General features: G+C 42.2%; 2 long non-coding RNA genes across 3 annotated transcripts in view; both read left to right on the top strand.

Moving 5' to 3' along the window:
• Window positions 1-6,634, top strand: part of LOC149313873 (uncharacterized) — a 37,332-nt gene extending 30,698 nt beyond the window's left edge. Inside the window, exon 5 of the long non-coding RNA XR_016281096.1 lies at window positions 6,396-6,634. This is a non-coding gene — a long non-coding RNA (uncharacterized LOC149313873). The remainder of the gene's footprint in view (window positions 1-6,395) is intronic.
• Window positions 6,635-8,401: 1,767 nt separating this feature from the next.
• LOC149313872 (uncharacterized) lies at window positions 8,402-15,404 on the top strand. 2 transcript variants are annotated; one of them, XR_016281097.1, is made up of 3 exons: window positions 8,402-8,678; window positions 11,315-11,445; window positions 14,201-15,404. It is a non-coding gene; the product is annotated as an uncharacterized LOC149313872 (long non-coding RNA). The 2 variants fall into 2 exon arrangements; XR_016281098.1 differs by having other exon boundaries at window positions 8,402-8,757.
• The last annotated feature ends 789 nt before the right edge of the window (window positions 15,405-16,193 follow it).

The following is a 16,193-nucleotide window of genomic DNA, read 5'->3' as shown; positions in this document are numbered from 1 at the left end:
CAGAGACAAGGGTCTCCTCAGAAAATCTCAAGGCACAGGCATGCTCATACATGGAGATACAGGGTAGTATCCTACATAGAAGCTTAAAGTGAGCCACATAGAAACTTAAAGTGACCCAAACATGTGCAGAGATTATCAACCTTACCACAAGACCGAAGACTCAATCACTTAATGAAGAAACATGGACATCTGTTGTCTTTCCATCAGTGGTTAGAACCACTTGTGAGAAGTTTTCCACCCTCCCCCATTGTATGTAAATACTGTAAATACATATAACTCAAAATGAGTGTATTTTGAAAGTATTATTCAGTAGGAAAATGGACAAAAATTGATTCATTGAAGAAATATATTTACAAAAATGTGCATACCAGAATATGTGCATACCAGAATTTCCCGCAAAGTCTTGCAACCTGATTCAGAAGAAGACAGGAGGAATATGCCAATGGGAACCTGGTCCTTTCCATACTAAGCAATTACAGTGCTATGATTCCACTTTAAGTGTCCTGACTGTATCCTATGGAATCCTAGGGCTTGTACATAGTTTGTTTAGAAGCTCCTGAAGAGTTTGCTGGCTGAGAATTATAAATGCCTCTTCCTAAGCTACAAATCCCAAGGTGCCTAAGAATGTTGCCATGGCAGTTAAGGTGGAATCACAGTGCCATAACTGTGTAGTGTGAATGGACCCTAAAATAAAAACAATGAAATTAAGACAGACAGATGTTAACATTCTTGCCTCAGCAGGAGAGATGGAAAAGCCAGTTATGAACCATTTAACCGAGTGAGAAGAAAAGATCTTTCTGACTTGTATGCATTCTAGGTTGCTGTGCTCCCTGGAGCACAGGAAAGACTAGCACTAGCTGTAAAGGTTATTCTTTCTTTGCTCTGTTGATGTTCCTCTTCTTCTCTATTTATACATTAATTATTAATAGTTAAGTGATTCTATGTTGAATCAGATTTTTGTTTTGTTTTACTGGAACATATTAATATGTTTTACAAAAGGCCCCTACCCTGCTGCTTACATCATCTGGGGCTGTTTCAGTTACAAAAAAGGCAAGTAAAGGGTGATGTGACAGAGATATGCATGGTATGGAGAAAAAAGAGAGGGACGTTTTTTCCCCTCTCTCGCTCAGAGCATGTCTACACTGGCCAGTTACAATGGTGTCCACTCACTCTCACCATGACACAGGGCCAAACCCAGATTCAAGTGTGGACGCTCTTCACAAGAGAAGGCCAGCTCAGTACTGAATCTGCCCTATCCCTAGCTAAACGAGTGTGAAAAAATTCTTCACCCTTTGCCCTGGATTTTGTTGGGAAATTCAGGCCCGTTACAAACGGACCAGAAAGTACGCACAGAGCACGTACTGGTTTAGAAAGGGGTGGTACTTCCGCACCCCCCTAACCCTAGTGCGCACTCTGCGTGCACAAAATGGCGGAGGCCATTCCACACGGCCACCATGACGATGTCACAATCGCGCCGCCTCTATTTGGGGCGGTGCGGACGTGACGTCCTCGCTCCGCGCCAAGGCGCTTAGTGTGCCCTTAGCGCGGAGCAGGAAGGAGCTCCGTTTCGGAGCTCCTTCCTGGTTTGGTCCGCTGGGCGCAGCCTTCACACGGCTGCACCCAGCGGACCAAAGGAGAAAGGGGCCAAGCGGCCCCTTTCTCCTCCTCCCCGCCGCCGCGGGGTGTCCTTGGGGCTTGAAGCCCCAAGGACACCCCTTTCCAGGCTGAGGGGAAGCGGCCTTTTGCCACTTCCCCGCAGCCCGGAAAGTGGCGGATCGAGGCCTCAGCGGCTGCCGGTCTGGCCACTGAGGCCCTGATACCCCAGGGAAAGGGGCAGGTACAGGCCACCGCTTTTTGGCGGTCTGTAACCCGCCTCAGAGTACCCTGGAATGATGCTGGGCAGTTACACACATGCCCTGCTGTGTTGCCTGGTGCCACTGCTGCTGGTGCGAGTCACTGTCTCTGAGGTCACCATTTGGCTATTTACCCTTTATGTGACTAGTCTCTCTCTCTCTCTCTCTCTCTCTCTCTCTCTCTAATTGCCATGACTACTTCCTACAGAATCCTGGGATTTGCAGTTTTGTGAGGCATCCAGCATTCTTTGTCAGAGAAGGCTAAAAACCCTGTAAAACTACAAATTCTAGGATTCCATAGGATGGAGCTACAGCACTTAAATTACTAAAGTCTAGATGCCCCCCCCCCCCCCCATTCCTTCTTTGCTTTTTCTTCATCACACTCTTGTTCTGGAAACTTCTGTTTCCTTCTTTGAAGTTCCCCTAGATCTTTGGAGGATATTATAGTTATGCTGCCAACTGGTTCATCCACCAGAATGGAGTTCATGTTTTTTGAGGCACTGTCTTAATTGCAAGCATAGTGGAAGCATTCAGGCATGCGATGAAGAAGAGCTTGCCTAATGCACAAGTGATTCTCATGTCTTCTCAGTGTATGCTATATGTGAAATAAATCTAGGGCTCCGGTGCTACAGATTTATATTTTTGAGTAAATTATTCTTTTTGAATATTTCAAGGAACATATACTCAGCTTATTTCTGAATAGGTTAAAGGGATGTGAACTTCATCAGGCAAGTCAATTCATCATTGACTATCCTTGGTATTATCTTCTCCCAAGTTTGCAGTATATTCCTGATCACATTGACTTTTAGGACCAAACTTAGTGTGACATTGTCACTTGCTTTTCCTTTGTGCAGATTATAAATAAATAAATAAATAAATAAATAAATAAATAAATGCAGCTGTGAATGAGCTTTCCTGCAAATAGCTGGAAGGGGACAGAGAGTGCATCTACATTGACAAGAAGATCCAGTTACCATTGGGCTATCCCGATTCACAGTGACCACACATACCTAGGTTGTTATCACACGATGGAAATTGGAAGTATAATCCAGTGTCATCCCGAACGCAATCATGGGTATTCACGTTATTGCACAATAGGTTATCTCACGCATTTGCTGATATTCCGAATGCACTCAGAACACAATTCCACAGCAATCCAAAATTAAGTAAATTCGGCGAACTAGCGAATTCACAAATCCTATTCCTAGGCTATTTTGCATATTTCCCATGATCCTCTGTTTTGTTTTGGCTTCTGGGGCTCCTAGGTCTTCCCCGGCAGCCGGGAAGAAAGGCAGCTGTTTTTGACAGGAAAGAGGGGGGGGGGAGGGAGGCTCTCCATTACGTGCCCTACAAGGTCTCTCTGCCCAAAATGGTGGGCTTGGGGCTTGCCCTGCTCCTGGCCCCTTGTGTCCCTCAGGGACCTTTTTGCCTTCCTTCTTTCCTTCCTCCAGGGCCAGCGGGCTTCAAAAAGAGAGACCCCCCCTTTTTATTAGCCCCAAAGAGTTCTTCATCCCTCATTCCTCCTCCTTTGGGGGAAAATGGAGTAGGGCAGCCTGGTTTTTTTTGGCAGGTTTATTCAGATGGGGTTTGCCATTGCCATTTTCTGAGGAGGCTGAAACAGTGTGACTTGCACCAAGTTACCCAGTGGGATTCGATCCCTGCCTTCTAGAGTTATAGTCTGATGCTCAAACAAAGTACAAGGTTGCTTTGGACTGATTTTGAATTGGTGAATTGCCTAAATAACATGAAATAAGGGGTAATGAATGCACAAATAAAGTGAATTGCCTAAATAACATGAAATAAAGGGTAATGAATGAATAAATAATGTGAAACAAGGCAAAACCATGGGAACTGGAAGCAAGCCCCGCCGAAAGTGTAAAAAACTCACGATTCAATTCTGTCCTCACTGCGCATGTGCAGGGATGCTAATTTGAATTCTAGACTATGAAGGGTACGCATTCATATGATAATTTCTTTTGCATTTGCACTACTTTGGCTTTGGGATGGGCGCTGTGTTCTTCTGTGGTTTGTTAATCATTCATGTAATTGCGTTAAATTCTGAATTGGCCCCACTTTCTTTTCTTTTGAAACTGGGAGGCATTCCTCCCTAGTCAAGTTTGGAGAACTATCCACACAAGTTCTCCTTTCAAACTCATCCCAATCCAATAAATTTCAGTATGTGTGCCTATATGACCATAGCCACTCCATTTTCTTTCTCCCCTCATGCATGCAGATATATGTATTCTGAACTACTCCCGCTGCCTCACATTGTCACAATGGAGTACAGTCTATATGCATGTGCAAAATAGGTGGATTTTCTACTCAAACCCAGTATAAAGCCCCAATTTCCCCCCTCTGGATTAAAGATAGGTTTGGCCCCAATCGTCCCACAGCTCACTATGAAAGTTAGGTGGGTCATTTTTATTTGCCCCATATACATACACCCAGAGTTTGGAAATGTTTCCTTTTTGGACAACAACTCCTAGAATCCCTTAGGCAGCATGGCCATTGGGACTCTGGCAGTTGTATTCTTAGAAAGCAACATTTCCAAACTTTAGGAGATGGTATTCCAATAAGGTTATGACACTAACAGAAGTTTAAAGGTCCTTCTTTTTGTTGTGATCCCAATTTGGCATGGATTCTCTCATGCTGGCTATTTTTTTTTTTAAACTAACTGTGCAGTGGAAAACTATGGAAGATGCCATAGGCCATTTCACCTCAGGTCATCTCTCTTTTTGATGACTGCACAGCCAGAATTTCTTGTTTTTAGAAGTAGGGAGGGGTTCACAGTCACTGACTAAATTACTGGGCCAAGCAGGTTTCATCAGATAGAGTTCTCACTGAAGTGAAGAACCCAGGTTTTAGTGTGCCACTTCAGCCTGAAGATGGAGGTTACAAGGCTTGGCATTAGCTCATCAGAAACAATGTGTTACTTGCAATCCACTCATTTTTCTAACAGTCGCTGTAGCTCAAAAAGGGACAATTTTCCTCTGTTTGCAGAGTAATAGTAACCTTTAAGGTCCTTTTATAGTTATGAGCGTATGGACTTACCGTATATACTCGACTATAGAAGTCTACCTCGTGTATAAGTCGAGGGCAGGTTTTGGGGCCAAAATTATAGGTTTTGATATGACCCATGGATAATTCGAGGGTAACACTTAAGGGCATGTAACAAAAAATAAAAGGATGAAGCAAAGGAAAGCAGTGCTAAAGAATTTACAAATTTCCAGCAGACTTAACTGTTTGTGCTCACACTAAAGGTTGAATGGATGACAGAACAGAAAGGAATCATTGCTTCCAGGACAGATTATGCTCTTGCCTTTCAACAGGGGAGTGTTCCCTTTTTATAAGAGTTATGTACAGAACTTACATTGACCCATGGATAAGTCGACACAGGTTTTTGGGGTTAATTTTGTGACTAAAATTTCTAGACTTATACATGAGTATATACAGTAAACGTAATATCCAGAGTTTAGAAAGTTACTTTTTCAAAGTCATTTCCCCCCATTCCCCATTAAATATTACAGTGTTTGAAAAGTGACGATTGTTGTTACTTGGTACAGTGCTGAATAAGTGGCTTGTTGCAATTGGCTGAGATTCTGCATCTGTGGTTTGCAAACTTTGTCCTCCAGATTTTTTGGACTTCAGCTCCCAGAATTTTTGACTATTGACCAAATTGGCTGTGGCTTCTGGGAGTTGAAGTCCAAAACACCTGGCGGACCAGAGTTTGTGAATCACTATTCTATATCATAGAGGGGGATATAGATAGACGGCTCCAGTGTGGCACCGATGTGCTTTCTAAAAAGAAGCCGCCTAGAGTGGCTCCTTTTTAGGAGTGCCATAATGGCGCTCAAGCACCATGACACCACCATTCAGGTGTGCAGACTCCCACGCATCATCATTGCGTGCCCCATGTGGGCAGGGCCGTTGCAAGATGGCACACTCGCACCGCTAATAGGGCTGGGCACATATGGACGCCCAGCCCTCCGGAGCCCTAGTTTCAGCCCCAAGCGGTCTGTACCAGGCCAGAGTCTTTATTTAATAACTTTGTAAACCCATAGCTGAAGTACAATGAAACCTTATTGTGAAGATGTATATCAGAATACTGGCCAGAATGTTCTGATGCACATCCAGTGCTTCTGATTAGCATTAGGCATTAGCATTGGGCACCATGATTGTGTGGAGAGAGTGTGACTGTGCTGAGTAGGACCTGCAGTATGAACATAAGACCTGGTGTGTCTAACAAGGTACAGAGCTTCTCAAGCCATGGTCAATATTCCCAGTCAACCCTAATGAGATATATAAAGGGTGTTTCATAAAAAGAGATCTGTATAAGACTTTCTCCCATCTGGCCCAGCTTGAGTCCAATGGCTTGGCAACGTGAGTAGGTGACATCGTAGGGGATGAGGGTTTCCATTGAAGAAAATCAGAATATAGAAATCCAGGCTTTCCAGGGTGGGGTAATAAGGCCACTTTTGAAAACCAATTATCTGATTCTGTGACTTGTCTCTGGAACCTATCCATACCTTGTTTTATTTTCAGACATTGGGCTCATGTATGAGCTTCCTACAGCTGCGTTAGCTGGACAGTGAAGAAAGCAGATAAGGAGAAAATCAATTCATTTGAAATGTGGTGCTGGAGAAGAGTGCTGAGGATACCGTGGATAGTTAAAAATACAAACAAATGGCTCCTAGAACAGATCAGACATGAATTCTCCCTGGAAGCAAGATGATAAAGTAGAGGCTGTTGTACTTTGACCACATTGTAAGAAGCCATGACTCAACTGGAAAAGACTAGGTAAGGTGGAGGGATGTAGAAAGGAGGATGATCACAAGATGTGGAGCAACGGGTAAATGTAAAAATTTGTTTCAACATAATTATACCCTGACTCTGGTGTGGAAAGTGCTGGATATCATCTGGATTGCCTGCACCAGAACTAGTTTTTGGAATGTGTGTTGTCCAAAGAGGTTGACACCAGAAAAAAAAAAAAAAAGGGGGGGGGAGGGTGCTTTTGCAGACAAGGCCAAACTGTTGTTGGCAGTGGGCTTCACTGCACCTTGTCACTTTCTTTCAGTTTATTTATTCATCTGAGTAATGGGACACAAGGCTTCTTACAATTATATGCATGGAATGAATAAAGGTGTTTTTAATTTTTTTTTTTAAAAAAACCACATTGTTTAAAAGGAAAAAAAAACCTGCACCCAGTACCCATAGAGTTGAAAGCAAACTCAGGCCTGAAACACATGGGCCAAAAGAAGCAGCTTCTGGCCTCTTTGGAGGTGTGCCATTTATATGGTGTTGCCTCCAATGTGTGCCATAGGTTCGCCATCACTGGACTATTCCAATGATTGATGGCTGTATTTTGTTTAATTCATGTTGCAAACTATCTTGGGACCTGCATTGGGAGAAAGGAAGGCTATCAAATACGTACATACATATATACATACATACCTATCTCCCTAAGATATTTGTTTTCTTCCTTTAGGGAATTTCTGGTGTGGAGCATCACTGAAGCATGTGAGATGCCACTGAAAACCTTAAACGACAGACTATAAACTGTATAAATTTATGAGCTTGGGGGAAAAAACCAGACCTCAGCTCTTAGAAATGAAATGTGTGCAAAGTATTATTGTGGACTGACATTTGTTTTGTTTTTTTGTTTTCTGCTTGCCTGCTGGGCCACTGCTAACAAGTATTTGCAGACTCTAATGTACAGTCTGACATGCCTGGAATCTCCCACATTAATTTACTTCTAGGCAGATGCAGAATAATTGAAACAGATAATAGTCAAGCTGTTCTCATTAGAAACCATACCCCACTGTCAGGCAGCACTTATTTTTTAAAAACATTCATCAGCCTGCACCTTTCTTGTTCTGTGCTCCTTCATGCCTGCCTGCCTGCCTCTTCTTTTGAATAATAGAATAAAGCAACACATTCCTATATTCTCTCTTTTTTTACACCAAAGTGTATGAGTGGAAACAAAGCCAAATGGGTGCTGGGGTGGTGGTGGTTGTGCAGGTATACATTTTCAATATGTAATCATAGTGTTATTTCACTGGTATGTACAACACATTGGTCACTGCCCATCAACAGTTGTGTGAACCCAGGAATATGTATGAGAAACCAATGATCAATTTCTGTATGGACTGGTGTTTTTAGATAGCAGAGGTTAGATGTATGCTGCCATGTCCTTCACCTGGATCTCAATTTCCCTCTCCCCAGACCATTTCACAGGTATCTCTTTCTTTCAATGTATTTTTCTGTATAAGCAGAAAAGGTCCAAGACATTCTGGTGCCTGAGGCAGATAATTAAAATGACATTACCCATAGTGGTGCAAATATAATAGCAAATAAATAATTGAAATTTGTGGGTAGGAAGGTGGAATTTGCAGAGATGTAAAATTTGTCATGGTAAAAATATAATGATAAAAATAATTGAAATTTGCAGAGCTGAAGCATGGGATCACTGCTCAAGTGATGGATGAGAGACAAAAAACTGTTTTTATTTATTCCCTTCCTCTTCAACCACTGGTTTCAAATTGTTTCATTGTACAGAGATGGGTACTGAGAATATAGGGGTTGCACAGTTCTCATTTCTGATGTAAGGAGTCCTTTGTCCTCTTCCTCTTTTCTGTTTTCAGATCCATCCTAGCTGTGATCTTCTTAAGCTATTTCGCTCTTCCCATTGGTCACTGTGGCAGTGACAGGGATTTGACCTCAGTCTTTTTCATAAGGAATGGGAGGTTTCTTAAGGCAACCATTTAGGAGGAAGTATTTGGACTCAGCGACTGAATGGCCACTGCATTCTGCAAACACATTTAAAAGGTAGTCCAGTAATTTCATACTTTTCAACATTTCATGAAAGAAAACCAAGACATATGTGGCCAAGCAATAGCAGAGTGAGGTAAGGTGACAAAGGGTCTACTGGTGTTTCATTCTTTATACATGTTCTAAATAGTTATTACAAGGCAGAACCAATAATACATGCTGAAATCAGTCACAAGGACATATGATGCAATCTTTTATAAAATTTATTTGGGAATAGGATACAAACCCAACAACATCTACTGCTTATGCACTCCTACAACTGTGGCCTTTTCACACTACACTGTTATAACACTATGATTCCACTTTAGCTGCCATGCTACCATCCTGTGGAATCGTTGGATTTACAGTTTGGGGAGGAACATTTGGAACTCTCAGCCAGGGAGCTCCTTGGGTTCCTCTGACCAAACTACAACATCCAGGATTTCACAGGATGCCACCATGGCAATTGAAATGAAATCATAATTCTGTATTTGTATAATGTGAAAGAGTCCTTGGTGCTAAAAGTCATCCAAACTGATTAAAAAGACCAGACAGTCCCAAATTTTGTTTCTGTTCTTTTTACTTTATTTTGGAGAACCATACCCACTTTGTTTATCCTGGAATATATTCTATCAGTTTCCCAGTAAGATCAGAAACTTTTTATACCAGCTTTCCGGGTCCCTGTATTTTAACCCAGTATAAAATCAGAAAGAAGCGGAACAAAATCTGGGACTTCTCAGTCTGGATGTACCCATAGTGGCTCTGATGTTTTAGGTAATGTTTTAGGCCTTCCCTGCCATGATTCTGTTTAATACGCATTTAAAATGATCAGCGTTGGCAGTCTTCACTCTGTCTTGTGGAAGCAGCTCCACAGTTTGCTCACACATGGTATGAAGAAATGTTTCCTTTTGTCTGTTTTGAATCCCTCAACACTCATCTTCATTGGAACTCCCCTGGGCTTGACTGGTCTGGTGAAAGAATGAGAAACACTGGATCAAACTTTGTAGCTTCTTGTATCTTCAGAGCTCTTTGTTGTCTCTTTTGCCTTTGTAAACCAGCCAAGAGAAAGTAGCCATCCATATTGCACAGAACATATTTGGCAAAGCTTCTGGAATGAGAACTGAAAACAGCCAGAGCTTGGAGAAGTTTTTTTGTGGAATCCAACTCCCTGTAACCTCCTTCCTTCAGTGGCCATGCCTTATAGAGGATTTTGGGAGTTGTAGTCTGCTAAAGTAACTTTCCCAAGTTCTTAGAATAGCCTGTTCATAGTTACTTTTACCTTTCATATTTTTAAAATACTTTTTTTTTTACTTTATGAAATGCTTAGTAAAATTTTGCTTGCTTAAATAATCATATGTGTCTAGCATGGGCTGTGTAAGGCACCTGGCTGTTTGGTATCCTCCTGTCTTTTGTTTCAGACAAAAGCTCTCAGACAGCAATGAAAAGCTGCGGAAGAAAGTTACCAGAACAAATGTATAATCTCACTCTTTTCTTGGCAAGGAACTCAGACCATGAGCTTGTTTCAAGATGAAATGTTCATAAGCTGACTTGGTTGCTTGGTCATCCCCAGACAACATTTTCTCTCTAGTTGTACTTGAGCAGTGGGAACGGATGGTGTCAACATGAAGACTGTGACTCTGTTCACAAAGAGAATATCACAAAGAATTCTTCACTGAATTCCAATTAAAAACAAAACACCATTTAAAAACAAAAGTGCAGCACCATAAGGTTACGTAAAGAAGTCCTGAGAACTGTTAAAACACCTATGGGCAAATGGTAGCACCCCTGTCAGTAAGATGATGAATCTGTTGGGGTGGTAGTCCACATTTTAAAGGAGCTATTTAAGATGTTGAACCCATTATGGGGATAGGTTTCAAGCCATTGGACAGTTCCTTTAAAACTTCAGACTAAAACCGAGAATGGATTCATTGCTCAACTGACATGAAAGCCACCAGCTGTCATTGCACATAGGTCAAAATTCAATTGCTAGCTCCAACTAGATTAGATCTTCTGAATAAATGAGTATCACATAAGTGTTGATTTACCATTCAGCCATAGATTCAATGGATCTACTTTAGTTAGGAGTAGCAAATAAATTTAGCTCATAACATTACCAGAAGTCTAAGTTTTTACTTTATGACTTTCCCATTGTGGAGGCTGGAACCAGCTCAGTGAACACCTGCTGAAAATCTACTGAAGGAACCTACTGAGAATTTTCTTCTGGTGAGATTCATGGGTTTTTGTAGAAGTAGAATCCAGTAAGAAAAGCCAAACCAAAAACTTTTGCATTTTCCTCAATAGACAAAAGTAAAACACTAATTTTAATATGTCTGATTTGGTATTTCTCTTAAATTACAATAGGCCTAAATGCAGTTGTTAGTTCCTAGCTTGCATAGATCCCTGGATCAATGGAATTTGTGTAAGTGTTGACTTGCCAGGCTCACATTACTATAGTGTGGGCTAGCCTTACTTTTTAGGTGGCATTGTTCTTGTTCCTGACATCAGTGCTTCAGGATGATACAGTTGGAGAGATTCTCAAGCATCACCGCTGTGGACATACCAGTGGAGTGAATGTTGCAATGGTTGAGCCTCTCTGAGTATAGCTGGCACAGAGTAAAGACCACTCCTGATGTTAATGGTCCATTTTATCCTAGGACTGCAGAGAAGATGATCCCAAGGAGAAAAAAAGGAAGCAATATTCAGGCAAAGGAGTCTAATCTGTTTGCCTAAAACAGACATTAAAGGTCCTGGGAACAACATAATTGAGGAAAAATATTTGTTAAAGGTACATTATTTATCTATTCAAGATTTTTGCTTTAAATACCAAAACTCAGGGCAGCTTCTAACAAAAATAATAATAATAATAATTTTAACAGAGGTTACCACTGGAAATAATTTGTAAAATAACCTTATTAACAGTAATACCATTACAAACAATCAGGAACTATCTTCTTCAGAAGCAACACTTTAACCCATTAGCCATCAGCAGTTAGGAATCATAGGGGTTGTTCTCACTAGGTGAAACCCCGCGTTCTGAATCGAATCCAAGGAGTGGCGTTCCTATTAGGATCCGATTTAAACCTAGAACGGTTCTAGAGCAACCCGCAATCGTCTCCACTACAAATCGAATTGTAGAGCGGAATAAAATTTTGATTCGAGTTTTCCTCATTTAACGCGTGTTAAAAAAACACTAGGGTCTGACCTACGTTTTTCCATTGATTCGATTTAGGAACCGGAGCATTTAAATAGGAACGACAGCCTTTGAAATTGCGTTAGATGAATGGGAGGAGCGGAGTGCGATGGGGCTGTCCTTGGGGGAGTTGCCCTTTCTGTCCCCATCCGTCTGGCTGTCGCCATTTTTGCTTCCCTCACCCCTTTGTCCGCTGTGGTCTTTCAATAAGAGATAAGGATTATTTTTATTTTTTATTTTAATGGTTTACAGGCGCTTAATCTCTTCAGCGCTTTAAGCGCCTGAAGTCCCGGCTGCTCAAGCGCCTGCATCTGCCAAAGGAGTACAAGGCTTCCCCCGGTGGATTGCAACCTCCCCTCTGTGTGGGGAGAGCCCATTTCTAACGGAGGAGAGGCAGGAAGGGAAGGCTCCTCTCAAAGAGGCATTCCCTGCCCGCTTGGGCACTGATCTCACCCAGACAGGGAAGGGAAGGCTCCTCGCGAGGAGGCATCTGATCTCACCCAGGCAGGGAAGGGAAAGCTCCTCGCGAGGAGGCATCTGATCTCGCCCAGGCAGGGAAGGGAAAGCTCCTCGCGAGGAGGCATCTGATCTCGCCCAGGCAGGGAAGGGAAAGCTTCTCGTGAGGAGGCATCTGATCTCGCCCAGGCAAGGAAGGGCTCTGATCAATGGGGGGGGGGGATAGAGCCTTTCTCCCTCCATTTCTCAAATGGAATCTGCCTTCTCCTCCAACCCTGGAAAGAGAATCTTTGGGAAGAGTGCTCCCTCCCTGCTTTTCCAGCAGCCTCCTTCATTGATCTCTGTGCTCTCTGAAGGGATTCTCCCTGGCTGTCTTGGGAGAAAGGATGCTGCCCTCCAAAACCTATCCCATAGTTCCTCTGGAAAGAGCTTCGCTTTTTGCCAGAAGCCTCCTTCATTGATCTCTGGGCTCTCTGAAGGGATTCTCCCTGGCTGTCTTGGGAGAAAGGATGCTGCCCTCCAAAACCTATCCCATAGTTCCTCTGGAAAGAGCTTCGCTTTTTGCCAGCAGCCTCCTTCATTGATCTCTGTGCTCTCTGAAGGGATTCTCCCTGGCTGTCTTGGGAGACAGGATGCTGCCCTCCAAAACCTATCCCATAGTTCCTCTGGAAAGAGCTTCGCTTTTTGCCTGAAGCCTCCTTCATTGATCTCTGTGCTCTCTGAAGGGATTCTCCCTGGCTGTCAATGAAATGGAAATGATGCCAAAAGATAAATCGCTTCCAAATATTCCGGATTAACGTTACGTCATTCTGACGTACTATTGATTGACAGCTCCAAATAAGGTATGGAGGAGAAGAATCGCTTTATTTAAACACCGATTTCATGCCAAGTAGGAACGCTTGCAGGTAAAAACTTCGATTTAAACAAACAGATGGGAACGATGAACAAAGCGATTCGGATAGCAGGATAAGAACAGTGTTATTTTGAATCGATTTTATTAAAAACGTTGTATTTTAAATCGTTTCAAATCTTAAGTGGGAACAACCCGATAGAATTATAGAATCGTAGAGTTGGAAAAGACCGCAAGTCCAACCCCCTGCCATGCAGGAAATCCAAATCAAAGCATCCCCGACAGATGGCCATCCAGCCTCTGTTTAAAGACCTCTAAGGAAGGAGACTCCACTACACTCCGAGGGAGTTTGTTCCACTGTCGGACAGCCCTTACTGTCAGAAAGTTCTTCCTAATGTTGAGGTGGAATCTCTTTTCCTGGAGCTTGCATCCATTGTTCCGGGTCCTGTTCTCTGGAGCAGCAGAAAACAAGCTTGTTCCCTCCTCAATGTGATACCCCTTCAAATATTTAAACAGGGCTATCAAATCACCTCTTAACCTTCTCTTCTCCAGGCTAAACATCCCCAGCTCCCTGAGTCGTTCCTCATAGGGCATGGTTTCCAGACCCTTCACCATTTTAGTCACCCTCCTTTGGACATGCTCCAGTTTCTCAATGTTCTTTTTGAATTGTGGCACCCAGAACTGGACACAATATTCCAGGTGAGGCCTGACCAAAGCAGAATAGAGTGGCACTATTACTTCCCTTGATCTAGACACTATACTTTTATTGATGCAGCCTAAAATTGCATTGGCGTTTTTAGCTACTGCGTCGCACTGTTGACTCATGTTCAACTTGTGGTCTACTTGGACTCCCAGATCCCTTTCACATGTAGTTTCATTCAGCCAGGTGTCCCCCATCCTATATCTGTGCATTTCATTTTTCCACCCTAAGTGCAGTACCTTACATTTCTCCATGTTGAATTTCATTTTGTTAGCTTTGGCCCAGCTTTCTAGCCTATTCAGGTCATTTTGAATTTTGGTTCTCTGGACTTTTTTACACTGTAGGAATGTATCACCATCCGAAAGAAAAGAAAGTGGGACCAATTCGGAAATGCATGCAATTATGTACTACCTCATCACACACAAACAAAAATAGCATCCATCCAAAGGAGAAAGCAGTGCCAATGCGAATGAAAACATCACAGGAGTACATACGGATCGGCTTTCTATTGTGAATATCTGTGTTTGCACCTGCTCAGGGAGAACAGGATTGTATCTGGAAGATTTTACAGTACTGGTCCCAAGGATACCCCCCCCCCCCCCAATTAGAGAGAAATAAGGAGGAGGCAGGAGAATCTTTGGACTCCTCATTTTTACCTTCCCCCCCGTTCCCTAATTCCTCCAAAAAGAGCCATTTTCCTCTAGGGCAGCCAGGAAAGAAAATTGCAGCAAAGGATCTTGGGAACTGTAGTCTGTTTCTAACATTTTTTCTCAGAACATCAAACTGAGTTTTTAAGTTGTTGCTGTGTGCCTTCAAGTCATTCTAGACTTATGCCAGATTCTTTGTGGGCAAGATTTCTTCAGAGGGAGTTTACTTTCACTCCCCCCGCTTTGCTCTTTCCTCCAAAACAGGGGGAGCAGCCAGGGAGCACAAGAGGGAAAATTGGAACAAAGGATCACGGGAATTGTAGTGTGTTTCTAATGAAGGCAATGCTTTGGTAATCTAGACATACATTTCATACCAGGCAAATGTGAATTTTCTGTGAATTTGGAGTGGACCAGGATTTAGAAATTCAATGTTTTTTCTGAATTTACCTATTCCTGGTATAACTAGCGATTGCGTTCGGATTGGGTTTTAATTGGCTTTGATGTCATTTGATATTCTCTTGCGAAATAATGTCAAACCACATGGATGACACTGGATTGGCCCTGGGATAACCTTCCAATTTTCAGCATGTGAAAAAGTCCTCTGAAAAGAATCACCACTGTGATGAAACTCATTTGAAAGGTCATTTTATAACCTCAGACTGAAAAAGACCACAGACATATTCAAGTATGCAAACTTTAAGTTATCCTGTTAATTCCCGTCTCCTTAATCATCACAAACATTGGAGATTTCTCCCTTTTTACTGTAATTTGATATTTGGTAAACTCACTTTCCATTCCTCCCCCCCCCCCCCCATGAGTCCATAATGCTTCCCCACATCTAGTTATTTGCCCACATCTAGTTATTTGCACAATTAGGAATGTAATTCTTTGCTATTTTCATTGTTGAACGAAGCAATAAATAATTTTAGCAATTTTCTTCCAGTTGTGGAAAAATCTTTGAAAACTGTTTGGAACTTCACAGTTTGGACTTATTCTGTGACAAATGTTCATGTAGTGTTTTTGTTCAGGAAAAAACAACAACACTTTCCAGTGCAAAAAATAATATTTCTGCAGAGAAATGTCTGATTTGTTAAAAAGATTGTTTCCTACACAGAAAGTGCTGCAGTTGATACATTCTGTGAAAATTTTACTCTTTATTTATTTATAAATTCTTGCCAGACCAGGATTCTCTTTGCCATGGCATTGTGACACTCAAGAAAGACCCAAATATTTCTGAATATCTTTTCCATCCCTACACACAAGCATGGCCTGTGAAGGTGATGATGATGATTTTTACATAACTGCTTAGCCCGCTAGGAAAATTTCTGTGGTAGAAAAAGCCCAATGGAAATTCTGGTCTGTGGAAAATAGATAAGTTTTCATGGTCAGGGAACTACTGTGGGAAGAAGAAGTAGGGTGCTGGGAGCATGAGCAAGAGGGTGCTTTTGTATTCATGTCTCACTTGTGGGATCCCTATACACATCTGACTGACCACTGTGGGAACAGAATGCTGGACTAGATAGGCCTATGGTAAGATGCAGCAGGGGCCTCATGTTCTTATATTTATCATATTAATCATATCAATTGGTAGTGTGGGATTATGATTCATAGAGTGCTGGTGATGACAATGGGATACCTTTTACTCCAGCTGTGTTCCGGAAAAACACCAAGTAGAGTTTGTTCTTCCCCT

This window comes from Sceloporus occidentalis, unplaced genomic scaffold (genome assembly GCF_023333645.1).
Source record: "Sceloporus occidentalis isolate IW3139 unplaced genomic scaffold, rSceOcc1.0.p SCAF_4, whole genome shotgun sequence".
NCBI lineage: Eukaryota > Metazoa > Chordata > Lepidosauria > Squamata > Phrynosomatidae > Sceloporus > Sceloporus occidentalis.
Note: the sequence above shows the minus strand (reverse complement) of the source record. Positions and strands in the feature narration are given on the sequence as shown.